The sequence below is a fragment of the Crocodylus porosus genome, unplaced genomic scaffold (genome assembly GCF_001723895.1).
Source record: "Crocodylus porosus isolate Cpor-Errol unplaced genomic scaffold, CroPor_comp1, whole genome shotgun sequence".
NCBI lineage: Eukaryota > Metazoa > Chordata > Crocodylia > Crocodylidae > Crocodylus > Crocodylus porosus.
In genome coordinates, this window is record NW_017728886.1 from 89,768,611 (window position 1) to 89,786,326 (window position 17,716).

General features: G+C 46.4%; 2 long non-coding RNA genes across 3 annotated transcripts in view; both read right to left on the minus strand.

Moving 5' to 3' along the window:
- Window positions 1–16,473, minus strand: part of LOC109312761 — a 42,961-nt gene extending 26,488 nt beyond the window's left edge. For both annotated transcript variants that reach the window (XR_002101898.1, XR_002101897.1), the window contains exon 1: window positions 16,367–16,473. This is a non-coding gene — a long non-coding RNA (uncharacterized LOC109312761). The remainder of the gene's footprint in view (window positions 1–16,366) is intronic.
- LOC109312756 lies at window positions 751–16,049 on the minus strand. The gene is made up of 3 exons (XR_002101896.1): window positions 15,961–16,049; window positions 7,623–7,626; window positions 751–763 (listed from the first exon to the last, which is right to left on the minus strand). It is a non-coding gene; the product is annotated as an uncharacterized LOC109312756 (long non-coding RNA).
- Window positions 16,474–17,716: the final 1,243 nt, after the last annotated feature.

Here is a 17,716-nt window from a genome sequence, read left to right on the forward strand (position 1 = left end):
CAGGCATGATTAAGTATCATAAAATATGTATACAGACCCTCAGAAATGAGTACTTGTTCCAAAAAAGTTAAGACTTTTCCAGTTAACTGAAGAATTGTTGCTGTTTAAAGCAGGGGTGTCAAAGATACAGCCCATGGGCTGGATCTAGCCCAGGGAGCCCTATCATTCAGCCCTGGTTCTGCCCAGTCACGAATGACCTACAGTCAGCATGCGGGGTGCGCTACATGGCCTAACACATTGCACAGCCCCACAGCAGCACTTTCACAGCCATGTAGCACAGCCCCAAGGCAGTGGCTCCAGGCCACGCAGTACAGCCCTGGAGCAACCAGAGCAGGAGCAGGCCACATATAACACCCCCTCTGGCCACTCCAGGACATGCACTGGATCCAGAATGCAGCACTGGCACAGACCAGCCCTGCACTTCATGGGGTAGATGAGTTTATCATCCCTGATTTAAAAGATCAGGTGAAGCATAGCTTCGTGACACATGACTAAGACCTCTCTGCAGGCAGCAAAAGTTTTGGATAAGCAGAGAAAGGTAGGTTTGGGCCTTGGATTTATACAAGGAATGAGAGAGATTGCTCGGACATGCAGGAATGAAGTCAGGAAGGCTAAAGTTCAATTGGAGTTGCAGCTAGCAAGGGATGTGAAGGTTAAAAAAAGGGTTTCTACAAGTAGGTCAGTAGCAAGAGGAGGATCAGGGAAAGTGTAAGTACCTTACTGAATGGGGGAGGCAACATTCTGACAGTGGATGCAGAAAAGGCTCCATGCCTTTTTTGCCTCCATCTTCACAAGTAAGGGCATCTCCCAGACTATTGCACCAGGCAGCACAGTTTGGAGAAGAGTTGAGCAGCCCCCAGTGGTGAAAGAACAGATTAAGGACTACTTAGAAAGGCTGGATGTGCACAAGTCCATGGGGCTGGATAGGATGCACCCGAGGGTGCTGAGGGAGTTGGCTGATGTGACTGCAGAGTCATTGGCCATCATTGTGAAAACTCATGGCAATCAGGAGAGGTCCCAGATGATTGGAAAAGCACAAATATAGTGCCCATATTTAAGAAAGGGAAAAAAGAGGATCCAGGGAACTACGGACCAATCAGCCTCACCTCAGTTCCTGGAAAAATCATGGAGCAGATCCTCAAGGAATCCATTTCTAAACACTTGAGGAGAAAAAGGTGATTAGAAACAGTCAATATGGATTCAGCAAGGGCAAGTCATGCCTGATCAACCTGATTGCCTTCCATGATGAGATGATTGGCTTTGTGGATGTGGGGAGACCAGTGGATGTGGTGTACCTTGATTTCAGCAAGGCTTTTGATACGGTCTCCCACAACATTCTCGCAGACAAGCTAAGGCAGCATGAACTGGATGACTTGACTGTAAGATGTATAGAAAACTGGCTGAAGCATCAGGCTCAGACAGTAGTAATCAATGGCTCGATGTCTAGTTGGCAGCTGGTATCAAGTGGAGTCCCCCAGGGGTCAGTCCTGGAGCCAGTTTTGTCCACCAGGGTTGGCTTTGTCCAATGTCTTCATCAGTGACCTGGGAGATGGCATAGAGTGCACCCTCAGCAAGCTTGCAGATGACACTAAGCTGGGAGTAGTAGATACATTGGAGGGTAGGGCTAGGATTCAGAGTGACCTGGACAAATTGCAGGATTGGGCCAAAAGGAATCTCCTGAGGTTCAACAAGGACAAGTGCAGATCCCTACACTTAGGATGGAACAACCCCATGCACCAGTACACCCTGGGGGCTGACTGGCTGGGCAGCAGCTCTGCAGAAAAGGACTTGGGGGTTAGTGGGCAATAAGCTGAATATGAGTACCCTATATAATGTACCCTAGTTTCCAAGAAGGCTAATGACATACTGGGCTGCATTGGTAGGTCTGTTGCCAGTAGGTCAAGGAAAGTGATTATTCCCCTCTATTCAGCACTGGTGAGGCCACATCTAGAGTACTGTATTCAGTTCTGGGCCCCCCACTACAAAAAGGATGTGGACAGATAGGACAGAGTCTAGTGGAGGGTGACAAAAATGGTGAGGGGGATGAGGGACATGACTTATAAGGAAAGACTGAGGGAACTGGGCTTATTTAGTCTAGATAAAAGGAGACTGAGAGGGGATTTAATAGCAGCCTTCAGTTACCTGAAGCGGGGTTTGAAAGAAGATGGAGTTAAACTGTTCTCAGTGGTGGCAGATGACAGAACAAGGACCAATAGTCTCAAGTTGCAGAAAGGGAAGTTTAGGTTAGATATTAGTAAGAATTTTATTGCTAGGAGGGTAGTAAAACACTGGAACAAGTTACCCAAAGAGGTGGTGGAAGCGCCATCTTTGGGGGTTTTCAAAACCTGGCTATACAAAGCTTTGGGTGGGATGATCTAGTTGGGGCTGGTCCTGCTTTGAGCAGGGAGTTGGACTAAATGACCTCCAGAGGCCCCTTCCAACCCTAACTTTCTATGATTCTAAATGTATCTGCTTCGAAGCCAAAGAGAAAATGCTACCATTTTTATTCCTGTGAAATACAGCAAGTGTGGCGTGATGCAATCATCATGATTTGAATAGAGGTGCAAGACTTCAGGGAAATTTATTGCTGGACTAAAGCTTTTTCCACCAATCAATTAAATTTGCAATAATAATTTGCACCTCCAGATCAATTACCAGTGTTCTGGAAACAAAGCAAAGCAGCTCCACATCAACCAACGTAACTAAAGCGACAGACAATGGTTCCAAACTAAGTCTGGAGCTATAAACCATAGACTTGTGGTTGTCTTGGAGTTTTAAGCACTTGAGGAATAATGAAAGATTTCCACATACATTAGATGCAGAGTAGCTAAAAGTAAGCAACAGTAACATTATTTATCATGTTGCAATGTGTATGTTGTTCTATTGAGTATTATTTTCCTAGTCATGCATGTGATTTCATGTTGAACAAAGTTCATTGTGAGAAGCTTTCTGTTTTCACCACTTCAGGCACTTTGGAATATTAGGCAGGAGTTTTTAAAGTTGCAGAATGAATATGAATAACACCAAACCCACTTCTTTTAGGGGCAAAACAAGGAGATTCAGTGAGTGAGGCAAACCAAGTATTAATAACTGTCTGCTGCTCTACTTAGTACACAATAGTTCAAAGTAGAGTGTTTTAAGTTGGGAGTCTGGCTTCCCTAGGGAGGCTCAAAACCAGCCATGGGAAAACAGGACAAAGGGAAAAAAGGAATATTTTATTTTCTTGCTTAACAATTTCCACTTAGAACTCAACAAAAGCCAAGGCATCTGTAGTCTATGGAATATTTAATAAAGGGTTCCACTTTTGCCAGGGACTAAAGTAGTAATGATTCTGCAAGAAAAAAAATGATCAGATGTTCCTGCTTCTGTGTTTAAAATATAATGCCAAATGTCACTACCTCATATGGGGAGATGGAAGAGAGAAAATAATCCCCCTTACCTTTATATATGGACTGGATGCATGGTGAGTTAGTGATGGATGTGAGCTTTTTTTAACTCTAACAGGGGAGAAAAACTAATGTAGCATTCTTTTGATCATCTGGGGATATTCAAAAAAATAGAGGAGGGGCATACAAGCTGCATTATGGTTCTCATAGGGTCAATTTGGACATGGCTATGTGGTGCAAGGCAGCACCATACTCAAACATACCTCCATAGCCTTGCATGCACTAATTTCCAAGCTAGAAGCTATGTAACCACATTAGAATGGTGCTTTGCTTGGGAGGATATGGCCTAGTTCTCAGCAGAGGTAATTACCTCAGAGGTGTGCCACATATGCTGAGTTACTGCTTCCAGGACTAGAACAAGCTCCTTTAGAACTAGCTCTGCGTGGTACTTTACTGTGCCATACGGACAAACCTATGGGGTATCAGGAGCATCTACACATGCCCCTAGGAAGGACTAAATGACAGCACAGTAAGAGCGGCACATGGTTCTATGTAGCAACACTGCCGCAGTGACACGCTATAGCAAGGAAGCACAGTGCTACAGCAATGTAGCTGCAGTGTCATGGCTTGTGCCCACCAACGCTACATCGCCGTAGCACATTGCTATGGCGATGTAGCATCTCATGTAGACCAGCCAATTGTGTCCTAAATTGTTGGGCAACGGTGTTGTGTGCTATTAAACAGTAATTTAATATGTTAAATCTGCATATTCTTCATATTTCTCACAGCACAGTAGGAGCTATATATTCATTGGGTTTTATTGTCATTCACCGTGGAGATCAATGTTTCTACAATTAACTCAAGCATCGTACCCACAGATCCTGTTCCCCACCTAATTTTTAAGCACTGTTACAAAAGTGAGAGGAGAAAATCCCTTTGACTCTGTCCCCTTTGTAAACCCTCACGCAAGTGGTATGTCAACAGCAATACTGGCTTGCTGTAGTTTTCATAGTGAGAGCCTTGGTTATCCTCAACAGTGAATCATCCCATAGGCAGCCCCTGGCTACACTAATTTATGTTAGGAGTCACATCAGGCTCCAAAGCAGCCCAAAATCCTGAGGGGTTTCTATGCTGGGCAAAAAAGTTCAGTCATTGCCTGCTTTTACCACTTACAGCCTGAGCCCGTACCTTTTATTCATACAACTGATCTCATGAGACTGCTTATATTTCCTTCGGAAAAAGGGAGCCCAGACTAATTAGCTTTTCTCCTGTTTCATAGCATTGACTGGGAACACTAAGACATTATAAGAACTGGAAGAGAGCATCATAGTTACTGATGTTAATGGAAGCAATGTGAACTGCAAACTGAAGCATCGTGCTGAAAAAAACGGAATATTTGATATGATGGACTGACCCTTGGTTATATTTATAGAAATTATTGACAGTAACTTTTTGCCATTTTCATTGTGTTAATAGGAGAACTTACTACTGTACACAGGTGTTCTAGCCAGTACCATGGCAAGGAAGTTTGGCACCCAAAGCAAAGCCCGCAGCAGCAGCCCACCCTCTCCCCACACACAGATCCAGGGGGCACACGTCCCCCCATGCTGGCCCAGAACTTCATGCAGTGGCAGAAGCTGCCCTCCCGCCATCCTCATGCTTCCCCCTCCCCGCCCCATGAGTCACTTGTGACTCCGTCCTGCACCCTGCCCCAACTGGGCAGTGCCTGTTGGTGCCTCTTTGCTTTGGTGCCCAGGGGAGTCACCCTGTTCCCCTGCTCCTTTGCTATGACACTGGTTCTAGCAGGTAGAAATCTATTGTAACATGTTCCTTTACTGAGTAAGTGTTAGCAAATGACTTTGCATGGTTCTGTGAAAAATCAAATATTTGAGTTGATCAAGCACTTCTTTCTCCTACAGCTCACAGAGGAAAGTGGGCTAAGTATGCAAATAGAAGGAACAAAAAAACCATAAGCCTGAAACAGACTACAGGTCACAAATCCATTATTTCCTTCAGGAAGCTATTTCATATGGGCTTAGTAGGATCATCTCTTATTTATTTATTTTACAAATATCTTCAAGTTATTTTATAGCATTTGAAGCATCATCTTTGTTATGTGATGTTGTGAGATGCCACAAAGAGGGAGAATACCTTTTCTCCATTGTGGTGAAGGAAGCATGGCAATGGCTTGAAACTGCAGGAAAGTAGGTTTAGAGTAGATATCAGGAAATACTTCATTGTTTGAACAGTGAGGCAATGGAACAGACTGCCTAAGAAAGCTGTGGAAATCTTCTTTCTTGTAGAGCAGGGGTTACCAAAATGTGGTACGCATACCCCTGGGAGTACACAAGACATCTCTGGGGGGTACGTGGGTGAAATTGTGTAATGGTGGATTTAATTTTCATTTTATAATAGTTGGCATTTAAGGGGTTAAAATATAAACCATATGCTGGTAGGAGTATGTGGACAGCTGGTAAATCTGGAAGGTGGTGCAGTAAGAAAAAGTTTGGGAACCTTTGCTTTAGCAGTTTTCAAGAAGAGGTTGGATAAATATTAGTCGTGATTGAGCAACAATATCTAAATTGTGCTGAAAAGAGAAATAGTTGGGAGCCCAAGAGAATGCAGGGGATAAGATGACAAAAAAGGGAGTTCTGGCTCTCCAGTTAAGGGGTGTGAAATGTGGATTTGTTTAGGGTGTGTAAAATATGGACATGTGTTTGTTGCAGTGCAGCGTGCAGGTTGCGGTGCAGAGTAGAGGGTGCTCGGTTTTCCCACGCTTCTGGTCTTTGTTGCTTGCCGCGTGGGGCTGATTTTTTTTCTCTGTCTACTGCTACAGGTGTCAAGGGGGAGGAAATATTGGCTGATAGCTGCAACCCAGACTGGGGGTTTTGACTGGAGTATGCTCCTACTGGAGCTTAAATCTAGATGTTCCTGGCCAGAAGACTGGCATGGACTGTGCTAGTGTTTGCCTTCCTCTGTAGTAGAGAGCATGGTCCTCCTTCTTGAATCTCTCAAATGTATTTTAACAAACTATTTCCTGTCTTTGCAGTGGCAGGACATTGACTGTGCCCTCATCCCCTCACTTTACCTGTGGCAAGGTAGGGTGTTCCTGATGTTTTCAGGTATTGTGCCTGGTAGTAGCGCAAGAGTTTGTATAGCTTTGTTTGAAGTAGGCTAGACAGACACTTCTGCGGCATGGCTCAGATAGCAATGATGCTGATCTGAGGAGGAGTTCAGACAGATGGTCTCCCAAGATCCCTTCCCATTCTGTTTCTGATTACAGTGTGGTGTCAGAAACACCACAGGGTTTTATACCTGGTTCTCTGCTGTTGTGCAAGCTGGCAAGTAGCAGCATTCATTCCCGCTTTGTAACCAGTATCATTAGGATGCTTTGTATCTGTGGTTGGCAAACTAGCTTTTCCTGCATAGATTTGGGGCCCTGTGACTCTCACAGATAGAACTCAGGGTACCAAGTAATCTCCTCGTCCCATTCTGAGCACATATAAATAGCAGCAGTCAATGGATATTCAAATACTTTGTCCCTAGACTTTAATAAAACAACAGTCATTGCTTTTTGGACTGACAAGTATCTGTGTTGCCTCCACAGCATCCCTATGTTCCACAGGGACAGTTCCAGGGCAAAGTGAGTCATCCCACAGCCCCTGTGGGTCAAGCTGAGGACCCTGGACTCTCAGGTAGCCTCTAATGGGCTGTAACTAGAAACCCACAGGGAGGTCAGACCCCTAGAAATGGGACAAAGTGGCACAGCCTGCCTTACTGCCGATTCTTGCCATGTTACTACAAATACTTCAGGGGGCCTGTTACAACCTAGTCAGGGGGGATCAGCAGGCACTGGGGAAGTCCCTGTTCCCCCGAGCACTTCCAGGAGTGACCAGGAATAACGGTCACAAGCTGGCAGAGGGTAGATTTAGGCTAGATATCAGGAGGCACTACATCACGGTCAGGCAGCTAGGATCTGGAACCAACTTCCAAGAGAAGTTGTGCTGGCTCCTACCCTGGGGGTCTTTAAGAAGAGGTTAGATGAACACCTTGCTGGGGTTGTTTGACCCCAATAATCTTTCCTGCCATGGCAGGGGGTCGGATTAGATGATCTACTCAGGTCCCTTCCGACCCTAGAAACTATGAAACTATGAAACTATGAGTGCTGAGTGCAAAGGAGAGACGTGTGAAAAGTAGATGAGTGTCGTGTGCATAAGGCTTTGATTGGCTCACAACATCACTGGCAGGAAGAGTGATGACTGACAAACAGACTATATAAATAGGAGGGCACTGGGGATGTATTTGGTAGCCGTGTTGCTCTGAGACAAAAGAAATGCAAAACTCTAGAACTCTTGGTTCAGAGATGATACCTTTTATTAGACCAACAAACAAATCACAAAGAAATTATCTTTTTCTGCAAGCTTTCCAGCACACACAGCCTTCCTCTACACCTCCCTGCCTGCCTGCCATCTGACACCAGTAGGGAAGGAATCCTGCCTTATCTGCGCATCAAAGAGCAACTCACAAAGACACTCTCATGGACCCAGAGGACCCAGAGGAACAGACTTCTACCTTCAGCTTCCTCTGTGCAAAAATGAAGTTTATTTTTTTACCTATGGGGAATTTTTACCATCTTTAATTTTCCCTGAGTCTGAGGAAGGGTGTGCGCACCTGAAAACTTGCAGAAAAAGATAAATTATTTTGCAACTTCTCAGTTGGTCTAATAGAAGGTATCATCTCTGAACCAAAAGTTCTTGAGTTTTGCATTTCTAAATAGGAGTCCTGTGCTACAGTGTGTGTGCATGCTGTGATGTGTGCAACAGACACATGTGGTGTGTGGGTCATAGTCTCTTGCTTGGATCTGTGTTGTATGCGCATCATTGAGTTGCAGTGGGAGTGCCCTCTGCTGTGAGTGCCTCCCAAAGTAGGAGTGCCTCCTGCAAGATTGTTACAATGAGTGCATAGTGAGAGTGCATCTGGATGCTCTGGAATACTTTGCCTAGAACACCAAGGTCCAGAGTCTCCACTGCCCCACATCATTGAGGAAGGGTCACATATAACCCTCCCTGGATCTCAGGCCTGTTCTGTCAGTGAGAGCTGTCAGAGCAGGGGTGGGCAAAATATGGCCCACAGGCCAAATCCAGCCCACAAGGTCATTCTATCCAGCCCACGGGGCCCCTAAAGAATTTAGAAAATTAATATTGATTTGTCCTTGGTTCCTGTCAAAAATGACAGAAACCACAGGCAATAGGACCCAGGGGAAGCCTGGCAGGCTCCCTCAACAGCAGGGCTTGCCCAGCCCTGCCCCTTCAGCTGGAAGCTCCAGCAGGGGCTTCTGGCCTGGGACTATGTGAATGCACCAGGCCAGAACTTCAGGTAAAGGGGGCTGGGAAGGACAGGGGAGGACCCTGGACAGAGAACGAGCCCGAGGAAAAGCTGGCCGGCACTCCCTGCTGCAGCCACTCACAGCCCACATGGGGCTGCCCTGAGCAGGCACAGGCAGCCACCACTCAGGCTGCAAGCAGTTGTACTGCAGGGCGCCGACCATGGGGCAGGTGAGGGGCCACTTTTCCCCCCGCACTCAGCACCAGCTTGTAACCCGCCCCCACTGCCAGCCTGGGCCCCATGCCCATCAGGGCTGTGCCACAGTGTCAGCAGCTGCAGCCCCTCCGCTTGCTATGCCAGGCAGTGTTTGCTGCTGGTGCCCTCCCGGAGCTCACACACTGTGCAGCCCAGAGGCGGTGGTGGCAAACACTGCCCAGCATGACAAGCAGGGGGGCTGCAGCTGCTGTCACCAAGGCATAGCCCTGATGGGCAAGCCTGGAGCCAGCGCAGGGCCCAGGCTGGCAGTGGCTGCAAGTTACAAGCTGGTACTGAGTGCGGGAAAAGCTGCCCCTCCCCCGCCCCATGGCCAGCGCCCCATGCTGCAGCCGCTTGCAGCCTGTGTGGGGCTGCCTGTCCCTGCTCAGGACAGCCCCATGCAGGCTGTGAGCGGCTGCAGCAGGAAGCACCGGCCACAGGGCGGAGGACAGGCCAGTTTTTCCCACACTCAGCACCAGCTCCTTCCCTGCCAGGGAGCAGAGTGTCAGGGCTGCACGCTGCCCCCCACCTGTACCATGGGGTGGGGGGCACTGGCAGTGAGTGGGTGCATGGGGCCCACACCAGTGTCCCAGGGCCAGTGTCGGTGGGGCCCGGAGCAGGGCGGCAGGAGTACAGGGTCCCACTCAGCAGGGGCTCTATGGAGCTGAGCCAGCTCCCCCCCTCTCCCTGCTGGTGCAACCCAGCCCAACTTCACAGACCCCCTGCTAGCCTGTGCCTTGCTCTGGGCCCCACTGTGCTGGCCCTGAGACATTGGTCCCAAGGCATTGGGACATTGGTCCCAAGGTGGTGACCAGGGGGCGGGGCACCTGTCAAGGAGTGGGGCTACCTATGCAGCCCTCGACAGCTTGCCAAAACTGGGTAAGCGGCCCTCCGCCCAAAATAATTGCCCACCCCTGTGTCAGAGCCTCATGGTGACAGGGTCTGTGGCTGTGGTATACTAGCTTCCAGTGCTGGAATTGTGTATATAGTGCTGTATATAGTTGTCCATTGTGGTTCATTGCTTGTGTATAGTGTATTCAGCCTGTTCACCAGTTGTAACATCTTGTGGGTTTTTTTATGGTTTGTATAACAACTTAATAGAGTTTTTGGAACTTAACCTGTTGGTGTCTGCTAACTTGAACTCAAAGCCTTCAGATGTAGGCCAGGCGGTAGGTCAGCCTGCAGGTATTAAACCCTTTTGCCTGCTATCTATTTACTATTAAGCAGGTTCAAGGTTGTCTGAGGAGGCCTAACAACCCCCCCACCCCTTTTGTGTTTAGAGATGTTCATTTGATTGTGCTCCCCCACCCCAACCTGTCCAGGTTGCATGCCTGCTCCAGCCAGTCCAGGACTGGCAATGCATGCAGCATGGGTCCTGGACCAGCTGGAGTGGGCACTATGTGCAGCATGCTTCCCAAACCAAACCTGTACAAGTGCCACGTTTAGTACAATCCTGGACTGGCCAGAGCAAGCACCGCATGCAGTGGACTGGTCCTGCATCACTCATCCTGCCATCACTCATCCAGACCAGATGAGTTTGACACCCCTGATCTGGAGGACTATTGTAAATCCAGAGGTCTGTGGCATTGGTTCACAGTCTTGTTAGACTCAAAGCGTGTCTGGCTTTCACTCATGTTTTGACTACCAAAAAAATACTGGAGCAATTCTTCTGTTGCAAAGAGCTCAAAAAGCCCACGATGGGTCAGCCTGTTTTTAATACTATGGATTCCTATCTGAAATCTCTTAAGATGATCTTGTGAATCATGTAGCATAGCCATAGCATTTGCATACCTAACAATGCTAATACGGCATAGCACCATATGGCAGCCTTAGAAGGATTTCACAGCACCCTGGTTGAGAATCACTGGCCTGTGGAGTATGAATACATCAGCCAAAGTCCTTTCTGACTCCTTTCTATTTGGTCATGAAATTACTGAATCTGTGTCTTTTTTCCCATTACCATGTTTTCATCCCACTTTCCCTGTCTTGTTCCCCCTACCTTTTCCCACTGAGATGCTGTATAAAACCTAATTGTAATGTACCAAAGGGATAGGCAGAAACAAGTCATTTAAGAGAGGAAGTCATTTAATAGAGGTGGTTTAATTGCACAAAGTATTCAGTATTCCTCGAGATGTTAATCTTTACTTGTTTTGTTTGCAAAGTTTACATACCTATACTTTATCTCTTGTTGTCTCTGTCTCATTAGTGTTCTTACTTTTTACATTCATCCTAGAGTTGTTCAGCTGCTGTCTTCATACACACTTTTCTGAATTTTTTGCTCATTAATGTGTTTTGTTTTTCTTCTTTTTTGTCAGGTCATCCAGTGGTCATGAGGCCCCTTTCTCCCATTCTCTTTTTTGGCACCATAGCTTACTACAGCATAGCATAACTACAGCCTAGCCTAACTGGAACTCCTACCGTATTTATTTAGCACTTTCCATTCTATAACCAAAGTATGCTTTACAATCACTAAAAGTCTGACAATACCCCAGTGAGCTGCTACTAATTTTATACATTTGCTAAGGCACAAAAGGAGTAAGTGACTTGCATTGGTGATCTATATTAGAGGCCAGCAACCTATGGCTTGTAGGCTGGATCCAGTCCACAGAGCAGGAGTAGGCAACTTTTTTGGCTAGAGTGTCAAAAAAACCTTCACTATCTACGTTGTAAGGTACTGGAGTGCCGGCATGCCAGGAAAACAAAACCAGGGTGGGGGGAACATGGCAGGACACACTGAATATTAATATAATTAATCATAGATTCATAGATTGTAAGGTCAGAGGGGACCTCGGAAAATCATCGGGTCCAGCCCCCTGCACCAAGCAGGACAGATAACTGGGGGTCAAGTGACCCCAGGAAGGTGACTATGTCTAGTGCCCTCTTGAAGATTTCCAAAATAGGTGATTGCACCACCACTGGAGGGAGCTTATACCACAGTCTGGACACCCTTACTATGAAGAAGTTTTTCCTAATGTTGAGTCTGAATTGAACTTCCAGGAGTTTGTGGCCATCATTCCTGATTTTCCCCTCGGGTGCCCTGGTGAACAGTTGCTCACTGAGCCCTTGATGTACTCTCCTAATGTAGTGGGAAACTGCTACCAGATGCCCTCTCAGCCTTCTTTCCCTCAGGCTGAAGAGTCCCAAATATGGCCTTTCCTCATATGGCTTGCTATTTAAGACTCTGATCATACAGATGGCTCTTCTTTGGACTCTCTCAAGCTTGTCCACATATCATCATAGATGTTGTTTGTTGTTGTTGTTGTTTTTTTACAGTAAGTGCTAGGCTTTCTAAAAATTCTATACCTGGTGACAATATATAAAACTTCATATACGACCTTTGTTGTGTATTCTTTTTTTAAACATATTGTGATGACAGCGAAAAAGAGAGAGAGGAAGAAAAAAGAGGGGGGAAAGAAAAGAGAGGAAGAAAAACAAAGGAGGGAGAAAAGAGAAACCTGGTGATATTGTGGCAGGGGGTCACAGGCTCCTACCCCACTCCTACCAACACTACTCCTATCTTCTCTTCCTCCACCCACTATAGCTTGGCCTTAAACGGTGGGTAGAATAGAGAGACAGGGGTTGGTACCTGATTGAACTTGGCCTTTACAGTGAGGCTTGGAAGATCACATCCTGGATCTTCACGTGGCACCCCTACACCACGCCCATACCCTCCAAAGAGATGTTGCCATGGAAAATATTGGTTCTTTAAGGATACATTTACTTAGTTCCTTAAAAAAGATGCTCTGTAGTCACTGCCATAAACAAGTAAAAATGCTCTCAAATAAAAACCTTTTCTCAGTGGCTGCCTTGGCCCTGCTTCTGACAGCTGAGTTTGGTGATGTTAGGCTGGTAGCTGGTTGTTAGACACAAATATGAACTGAATGGTCAGTCATCAGACAGTTTCTCATAGGATCAACTATGGTTTTCATATGTGAAAACACTTGTTCACGGCGATAAGTAGATCCAAAGACAGGCAGCAAGGCAAAAGCTACTTATTTACGCATGCATACTTTTCAGGAAGGGAAGACCAACATAATGTAATCTTGAGTTACCAGTCCCTTTCATTCGCAAATTCACCTTGCAGTGATGTGAACTTCAGTACCTAGATGCATGAACTCTGAAAGTCAAGGAGTTCCAATTCAAATCCTTCAGTGTTCATCCACTGAAAGTACCGCAGTTTGATATCACTTTCCCTAGTACTGTCCAGGTTCACAAGAAATGAAAACATGGGTCCTCTGTTACAAAAGTCTTGGAAATGTCTGGTGTACTCATCTTCCAGCTGTCCTATGTAGTTGCATATATTCCTATTATTCAATTCATGCTGCTCGGATTTTCAGACTGGGGTAGTAACAGAAGGCAGACGTTTCGATATCTCATCTGAAAACAGACAACTTATCACAGAAAGCTTTCCAGTCATCAGACAGCTGAAGGACGGTTTTCTGTGTTCCTTGTAACCTAGTATTCAAATCATTTAAATGTGATGTGATGTCTGTCAAAAACATCAGTTTTGTTAGCCACCTGTCATCAGTAAGGTCTGCATATTGCTGACCGCTTTTTTCAAGAAACAACTAGATGGATTCGAGACAAGCAACAAATCGCTTGAGCACGTTACCTCGACTCAACCAGTGTACATTCCTGTGCAGCACTAAATCTACATATGCAGAATCCACATCATTTAAAAGTTCACGGAATCCCGTGTGTGTCAAAAAGGAGTGACATTTTCACACCGTTGTCATGATTTCATTTAAACCAGAAGATGAAATCTTAGCACACAGGCTCTCCTGATGAATAATACAATAGAAACTTATAAGAGGCTGTCCAATCTAAGTTTCCAGAAGCTTTACAAATCCAGCTGCCTTACCCATCATAACAGGTGTGCCATCAGTGGTAACAGAGAACGCTTTGTGCAGGTCAATTTGTTGCAGCGTGAAAATAACTTTGACAACATTAAGTATAACACTGGTCTTTGTTGTGCTTTGCACAGCACTCAAAGAAAACAATTCTTCCAAAACTTCCCCAGAGACAAAATATCAAACAATTATAGCAAGATGGGGGATATCATTTATGTCTGTGCTTTCACCCAGTGCAAGGCTCATCACATCATAAGCATGGAGGTCTTGAGTCACTTGTTTGCTAACATTAGCTGCCATTTCATCTATTTGCCTTTGAACAGTCATCAATATGAGCAATGGTGTCGTTCTTATTTGCAAAATCCTCAGCACATTTTAAGAAAGAATCCTTTAAGTCATCTCCATCTGTAAAACCCTTGCCTTTCCAAACTTTGGTTTTTTACTATCCATGGTTATATATTGATATGCCTTCCACCTGTAAAATTTCCTGAAGTTCACACAAACTGAAGGCAGCACAAACAATGTAAACAGGCAAACAGAAAGCAAAAAATCAGAAATAACTGAATTATCTGAAGTGCGTGTAAATCTGGGTAAGTATTTCCAAGAAGGCAATCGGAGTACAGAAAAAACACACACAAAAATGAGCAATATGTAATGTTTAAATCAAAGAATGCAAAGCAGAGAGATCAAAATAAACAGAATACGAACAGTTTTAATAAAGTAAAAACCTGAAAAATATGAACTGGTTTAAGAGAATGAAAAACTGAATAAGAAATGATTTAACATAGCAAAATAAACTGATTCATGTGAAGTGGCTTGAGAGACAGCAAAAGCTGTATATGAATCCATTTAACAGAGCAAAATAAGCTGATTCATGTGCAGAGAGAGCAAGAGCTGAATATGAATCAAAATAACAGAGCAAAATAAACTGATTCATGTGAACTGACTTGAGAGAGCAGAAACTGAATATGAATCCATTTAACAGAGCAAATAAAGCTGATTCATGTGCACAGAGAGCAAAAGCTGAATATGAATCCATTGAATAGAACAACATAAACTGAATAGTACAAACCGGCTTGACAGAGAGCAAAAACTAAATCTGCAATAATTTAACAAAGCAAAATAAATTGGAATAATATGCAATCTTAAACTGTTTGCAGAATTGTTTCTTGTAAAAATATATGTCTATATGTATATGAGGTTATACATATCTACACTCCGAGTATCACTCCACAAAGAAAACCTTAGCCCGTTACAAAAACCACACCCACACACCCATACAAAGGCCCACTGGCCACCTGGACCTCTTACAATATCCGCCTTGTGTGACACACACACACACACACACACACACACACGCACGCACGCGGACACACACACATCTATCAAACCAGGCAAGCCCTTCCTTTCATCCCCACAGAAACCAGCACCAGCAGCAACAGGCTACTGAGCAAACTGCCACCCAGAGCCATGAGCCTACCTCAAATAAGCAGAGGGTGGGTACAGTTGGGGCAGGGTCCCTGGACCCCCCGGCAAATAACTTCATCCCACTCTCTCTCATCTTCTTTTTCTAAACAGACATATCTCTCACAAGGCTGTTGTATATTGACAATTAGTTTGAATACTAAACTGAACATGTAAAGGGTTAAGTGTGGTAAAATGCTGATTCATAAAGATGTTGTTTCATGAAGGTGTTAAACACTGGCAATTGAGAGACAAGGACTAACTTTTACTATTTTTTTTTAAAGCAGAACATGCTGTTGACATCAATGACAGGTCTTATCCATAGCAACCAATATATAATAATTTTGCTATTTTGCCTGTCTCTAATCAATCTACTGTAGCATAAACAAGCAGATGTGAAGTATGCTAACACTGTTTCCTGATCTCACTGTCTCTGATTCTGGCAAAATGCTATCAACACCACCAGCTTTGTGACTCATTCCTATGACAGTCCAAAACTTTTCCTGGAATCTCTCTTTTCTACTTGGCAAGAACTGCATACATCTAGTCAAATTAGAAAGCGAACTTCTGAAAAACTGAATGCTTCTCTAGGCTTGCGCTTTCACAGTGCTTGTAAAATACTTGACTTGGGAGTTGTAATTATTTCCACGAGTAACTTCCTTTCTTGTCACCTTCCTTACAGGAAGGCTACAGAGATGGAGTTGAGGCTGGAAAAGAACATGCACTCCAGCAGGGTTTCAATCAGGGATACAGAGAAGGTGCCAAGATGATGAGGACCTGTGGCCAGTTCAAAGGGATTTTAAAGTAAGTTTTGAGACCATGATATCTTTTTGAAAATCTAGCTGTACTATTATTCCACTGCTAAGTGGTTTGGCACTTGGCTCAGTGAAAGACAGAAGTGCTTGAAAGTCGGGCAGCACAACCTGAGAGAAATCTAGACTTCTGTGCTGGGCATCTAGGTGCTCCCCATACGATGCATGTAGAGATGCTGGCATCTCAGTATGTGATCCAAAACGGCCAGCATGCTCCAGCTGCCTAGAGGTAGCATAGAGACACTGAAGACAGGGAGAAAATCTAAAATCCCACCTTTTGGGGTTAGGTCAGAACTGCAGGGAGTCTTTACCATCCACTCGGGATCTATAGCGGGTACACTGTCCCCAAAAAAAACCTTTCTACAGCCACTACCTCCCTCATACGAGTGGGGTGGGCACAGCTTGGCAGGTGCCTGCCCCGCCTCCTCCCCGCTGACCTACGTACACGTCACATCCGCCTCCTTCTGCCCCGCCCCTGAATATCCCTGCCCGGGGTTTGGTGCGGAGAGTAGAGGGGGCTGGGGGACCCTCTGGGTCGTGGCAGACAGCGCGTCCAGGCGAAGGGCGGCGCAGGAGCCGGCCTGTGCTGCCCCAGCCCCTCCCCCCGAAGCGCGCATGCAGCTCCCTCAGGCCTGGGGCTCGAGACGTGGCCGCCATTCGCAGCCCAGGACCTGGCAGGCTGCAGGCTGCAAGCAGCGGCGCCCTCCCCCGAGCAGGGCCGGCACTTGTGGGGTGCAACTGCCACTCCAGCTCCTGCCCCTACCCCTCCTCCGGGCCCCGCCCGGCGCGGCGCTCCCCACGGCAGGGTGCTGGCTTCCCCCTGGGGGCTGGGAGGCCCCGCCCTCCTCGCGCAGCGGAGCCCAACCTGCTCTCGGCCCCGCCCCCCCGGAAGAGACGGAGACGCGCGCGCCTCGACCGGCCCCACGTGAGTGCCGCTGCGCGCGCGCACCTCGGAGCAGGGGGCGGGGCCGAACTCGTAGGCCCCGCCCCCTTCGCGTGCTGTTTCCGCCGGCCCGGGAAAGGGGCGGGGCTTGAGTGTGGTCCCTCCAGCCAGAAGTCCCCGGAAGCCGCCGGGTTCCGCTTGATGACACCGCTAGGAAACTCCTCAGGGTAAAACTCGTTAGGAGCCGAGCACCCGGCCTGCCGCGATTCAGTTAAATATAACTGTCCATCACCGTGAAGTCAGTCGGGCTACTTATTGCGCACCAAGTTAAGGGCACCAGTCTTGGCAGGATTGGAGCTTGAGGTGTGGTGTCTTGGTCCCCAAAACGGGTCCAAATAGTATTGAGGACTCGGGTGTTGTTTCAGAGGAGCTGCAGAGGGGGTGAGTGCTGGCAAAAGCCAATAAATTGAGATGCACAAGGTAGTTTTCTTTGACACAATCTGCCATGCTCACTTTGACAGACGATGGCATCTTGATGCAATGTGAAAATAAACCTGAAATTGGGATCACTGGTTTCTGAGGTTAGTTTTCCTCAAAAACCTGCCCTTCCTGCCTGGGGTTCTGACAGCGCTGGGGTGGAAGATCTGTTTGGCATCTTACTGTACGTGTGGTGTTCCTAGGAGCTTCTGCTACCATGTCCTGGGTACGAGCTGCAGTCAGCAGGCCCAGCGAGGATGTATT